We start from the raw sequence: 5536 nt of genomic DNA on the forward strand, positions 1-5536 counted from the left end.
ACTACCCCTTCCCATCCTCCTACAGCAGCTGCATGGTGCGGAGAAGTCTGTGATTGGGAAAGGGAGAGCGCAGTGATTCTGAGACTTCAGATTGAGCTCAGTGCTGCCCTGCCACAGTGGAAAGCAAAAGCAGGCTGAGCTCAGCTGATGCCCACCCATAAAGGGAGCATTCAGATCAGCTCTAACCAGAGGGGAGTCACCCCTTCCAGTGGTCAGAAAGTGAGTTCTGGCAAGCCTTGCCACCACAGGCTAAAGTGCTCCCGGGTCTGAAGTAAACTTGAAATGCTGTTTAGGCCGCAAGGGCTGCAACTCCTAGGTGAGTCCTAGTGTTGAGCTGGGCTTGGAGCCAGTGGGCTTGGGGGGCACACAACCTATTGAGGGTGGTTGAGGAAGTGCTTGCACCAGCCTTCCCCCGGCCCCATGCTGCACAGCTCATGGCTCCAAAAGAGATCCATTCCTTCTGCTTGAGGAGAAGAGAGGAGAGGAGAGGAGAGGAGAGGGAAGAGTAAAGAGGGCTTTGTCTTGCATCTTGGATACCAGCCTAGCAGCAGTAGGATAGGGCATCAGGCAGAGTCATGAGTCTAAGGCTCCCATTCCAGGCTGTAGATCCCGGTTGACATTTCCAGACACACTCTGGGCTAGAAGGGAAACTGGTGTCTTGAAGGGAAGGACCTAGGCCTGGCGGGATCTATCACTTGCTGACTATAAGAGCCCTTGGGCCCTGAATAACCAGCAGCAATACCCAGGTAGTACACTGTGGACCTTGGGTGAGACACTGAGATGTGACTTCAGTGTGACTCAACACAATCCCGATTCTGGTGGCTGTGGTGAGAGACTCCTTTTTGAAAAAAGCAGAGGGAAAAGTAAGGGAGTTTTTTTCTTGCACCTTAGGCACCAGCCTATCCGCAGTGGGGTAGAACACCAAGCAGGCCCTTGGGGTCCTCGATTCCAGACCTTGGCTCTTGGATGGCATTTCTGGGCCTGCTCTGAGCCAGAGGGGAGGCTGCTGCCCCGGGAGGAGAGACCTCGGCCTGACAGCATCCAACATGAGCTGACTGAAGAGCTCTTGGGCCTTAACCCTTTTCTCATTTAAGAAAAAACAAAAACGTGCAGTTCACTGCCAGCACTCATTTAATTTTACATAAACACACTCTTTGAGGCTAAAGCGAATCTGACTGATTTTCAACACGAAAATAAAATATAAAAACTGTTCTTGGAGTTATTTCTAAACAGAACTAACATCATCAGAATCGTCTGAATCATTAGAATCATCTATTTCAGGAAAATCGGATTCATTAAATGAATCTTTGGCCAAAAACTGTTCGAGAATGATGTTAACATCAAGTGTAGGAATGCTATGTTTTCTAGGATTTGACATTTTCAGTGATCAAGAATTATGACATTTTGTAAACGGAAGTATCACGACTAAAACCAGAATGTTCTAAATAGAATAATGTCTTTTGTTTTCAGAGTCAATATACTAGAACAATGTGAAAATAATAATAAAAGGGAGATAATTTGTGACAAAGTTATCTCAGTGTAAACGCTGCAGCTGCAAGTGCTCCAGCAGGTATTCTCGGGGCAAATGGGAAATTAAGTGAACTTCAGCAGTAGCCTGCCAGTGCTCCCCATGGACCTGTGGTGGTGGCCATGGGGTGAGGCTCATCTGCCTGTGGAAAGGGGAGGGAAGAGCGGGAAGGACTGTGGCTTGTGGTTTGAGGGCTGCCTCAGCCACAGAGAAAACCAGGTAGACTTCTAAGGTTTTTGACTCCTGTCCCTAGCTCCCAGATGGCATCTCTGGACCCCCTTGGGGCCCAGGAGAACTCACCACCCTGAAGGGAAGGACACAGCCTGGCTGGCTTCACCACCTGCTAATCATAGAGCCATAGGGACTTGAGTGATCATAGGCGGTAGCCAGGCAGCGGTTACAGCAGGCCTTGGGCAAGACCCAGAGCTGTGCTGGCTTTAAATCTGACCCAGTCCAGTATCAGCCACGGGAGTGCTTGTATCACCCGTCTCTCAGGACCGGGAGCAGGACCAGGCAGCTCAGGAGAGAGACAGGAGAGAGAGAGAGAGAGAGAGAGAGAGAGAGAGAGAGAGAGAGAGAGAGAGACACTATTTATTTGGGAGAAAGTAAGGGAAGAGAATAAGGGTCTTTGCCTGCTAATCCAGAGAATTCTTCTGTTCTTATCCAAAACCACCAAAGCAGTACCTCTGTGAGTCTGCAAGAACTACAGCATAGCTGGGCTTGGGCTGTTCCCTATTGCTCACACAGCTTGGATCACAACACCCAAATCCTTTTGAATACTTGGAAAGCCTTTCTAAGAAGGACAGGTACAAACAAGCCCAGACTGCAAAGACTACAATAAATACCTACGTCTTCAATGTCCAGACACCAACAAACATCAACGAGCATCAAAACATGACCTCGCCAACCGGACTAAACAAGGCGCCAGACACCACTCCTGGAGAAAGATATGTGACCTTTCAGACAGTAAGTTCAAAATAGCTGTTTTGAGGAAACCCAAAGAAATTCATGAGAACACAGAGAAGGCATTCGGAATTCTATCAGATACATTTAACAAAGGGATCAAAATAATTTTAAAAAATCAAGCAGAAATTCTGAAGTTAAAAAATGCAACCCACATACTGAAGAATACATGAGTCTCTCTCCCTCTCTCCCTCTCTTTTTTTTTTTTTTTTTTTTATTTTTTGAGATGGAGTTTTGCTCTTGTTGCCCAGGCTGGAGTGCAATGGCATGATCTTGGCTCACCACAACCTCTGCCTCCCGGGTTCAAGTGATTCTTCTGCCTCAGCCTCCCAGGTAGCTGGGATTACAGACATGCGCCAACACGCCCAGATAATTTTGTATTGTTAGTAGACACTGGGTTTCTCCATGTTGCCTAGGCTAGTCTCGAACTCCCAACCTCAGGTGATCCACCCGCCTCAGCCTCCCAAAGTCCTGCCTGGGATTATAGGCTGAGCCACCGTGCGCCCGGCCAAGGTCTCTCTTTTTTTTTTTTTTTTTGGAGACGGAGTCTCGCCCTCTGTTGCCGGACTGGAATGCGTGGCCGATCTCAGCTCACTTCAAGCTCCGCCTCCGGGTTTCCGCCATTCTCCTGCCTCTCAGCTCCCCAGGTGCTGGGATACCGGCGCCGCCGCTCGCCTGGCTAGTTTTTTTGTATTTTTTTTGTAGGATGGGTTTCACTGTGTTGCCCAGGATGGTCCGATCTCCTGGACCTCGTGGATGCCGTCCGTCTCGGCTCTCCCAAAGTGCTGGGATTACAGGCTTGAGCCACCGCGCCTGGCCTCCAAGAGTCTCTTAATAGCAGAATTGATCAAGCATGGCTGGGCACGATGGCTCATGCCTGTAATCCCAGCACTTTGGCAGGCCGAGATGGGTGGATCATCTGAGGTCAGGAATTCAAGATCAGCCTGGCCAACATGGTGAAAACCTCTACTAAAACATAAAACTCAGCCAGGTGTGGTGGCACGTGCCTGTAATCCCAGCTACTTGGGAGGCTGAGGCAGGAGACTCTCTTGAACCCAAGAGGCAGAGGTTGCAGTGAGCCAAGATCGTGCCACTGTACTCCAGCCCAGGCAACAGAGCAAGACTCTGCCTCAAAAACAAAACAAAACAAAACAAAAAATTGATCAAGCGGAAGAAAGAATTAGTGAGCTTGAAGACAGGCTATTTGAAAATACACAGTCAGAGGAGACAAAAGGAAAAAGAATACAAAACAATAAAGCACACCTACAGGATCTAGAAAATAGACTCAAAAGGACAAATCGAAGAGTTGTTGGCCTTAAAGAAGAGGTGGAGAAAGACACAGGGGTAGAAAATTGATTCAAAGGGATAATAACAGAGAACTTCCCAAATCTAAAGAAGGGTATCATACCCAAGTACAAGAAGGTTTAGAACAGCAAGCAGATTTAACCCAAAGAAGACTACCTCAAAACATTTACTAATCAAACTCCAAAAGGTCAAGGATAAAGAAACGATGCTAAAAGCAGCCAGGGAAAAGAAACCAACAAAATACAATGGCGCTCCAGCACACCTGGCAGCAGACCTTTCAGTGGGAAATTTACAGGCTGGGAGAGAGTGGCATGACATATTTAAAGTGCTGAAGGGAAGAAACTGTCACGGTAGAATAGTATATCTGGTGAACATACCCTTCAAATATGAGGGAGAAATACTTTCCCAGACAAACAAAAGCTAAGGGATTTCATCAAAGTCCAAAAGAAATGCAAAAGAGAGTTCTTCCATCTGAAAGAAAATAACGTTAATGAGCAATAAGATGTCATCTGAAGGTACAAAACTCACAGGCAATAGTAAGTATGCTGAAAAGCACAGAATATTACAACACTGTAACTGTGATGTGTAAACACTCTTTAAGCGAAAGAATAAAAGAGGAACCAATCAAAAATAATAACTACAACAACGTTTCAAGACATATGCAGTAAACATTCCTTCCTTCCTTCCCTCCCTCCCTCCCTCCCTTCCTTCTCTCTCTCTCTCTCTCTTTCTTTCTTGACAGAGTTTCTCTCTGTTGCCCAGCCTGGAGTGCAGTGGCGCAATCTCAGCTTACTGCAACCTCCTCCTCCTGGGTTCAAGTAATCCTCCTGCCTCAGCCCCCTGAGTAGCTGGGATTACAGGCACACGCCAGGGCACCCAGTTAGTTTTTGTATTTTTAGTAGAGACGGGGTTTCGTCATGTTGGCCCCATGCTGCTCTCTAACTCCTGGCCTCATGTGATCCACCCGCCTCAGCCTCCCAAAGTGCTGGGATTACAGGTATCAGCCACCATGCCTGACCTATCCTTCACTCTTAATATGTTTTATCAATTGTCTCTTGCTGGACATTTATATTTTTTCTTTTATTATTGTTGTTATTATTATTATTACTATAATGATGGAATGAATTTCAGATGCTGGGACATAAACCTCTGGCCCCTTTTTAAATTATGTCAGAGGAGAGATTCCTAGAAATGGGATTAGCAGGCTGAAGAGCTGAACCCTTCTCATGTCCTACACATGATTGAGCTGCTTGCCAGAAAGGTCAAGCATGTTTCCCATTCTCATCAGCAACATGTGAGAGGACTCAGTGGGCTGAAACACAGCCAGCACTGAGAATGGTCATTTAAAAACTCTGGGGCCAGGCGTGGTGGCTCACATCTGTAATCCCAGCACTTTGGGAGGCCAAGGCGAGTGGATCACAAGGTCAGTAGATCAAGACCATGCTAGCTAATGTGGTGAAACCCTGTCTCTACTAAAAATAAAAAAATCAGCTGAGTGTGGTGGCACGTGCCTGTAGTCCCAGCTACTCAGGAGGGCGAGACAGGAGAATTGCTTGAACCCAGGAAGCAGAGGTTTCAGTGAGCTGAGATTGCACCACTGCACTCCAGCTTGGGCGACAGAGCGAGACTCGGTCTCAAAAAAAAAAAAAAAAAAAAAAGCCAACTCTGACAACTGGGGCCAGGCGTGGTGGTTCCATGAGGCTTTGTTGTTTCTATTAAAAGTGGGGCAACAAAGTTAAA

Source organism: Rhinopithecus bieti, unplaced genomic scaffold (genome assembly GCF_001698545.2).
Source record: "Rhinopithecus bieti isolate Rb0 unplaced genomic scaffold, ASM169854v2 scaffold_36553, whole genome shotgun sequence".
Lineage (NCBI taxonomy): Eukaryota > Metazoa > Chordata > Mammalia > Primates > Cercopithecidae > Rhinopithecus > Rhinopithecus bieti.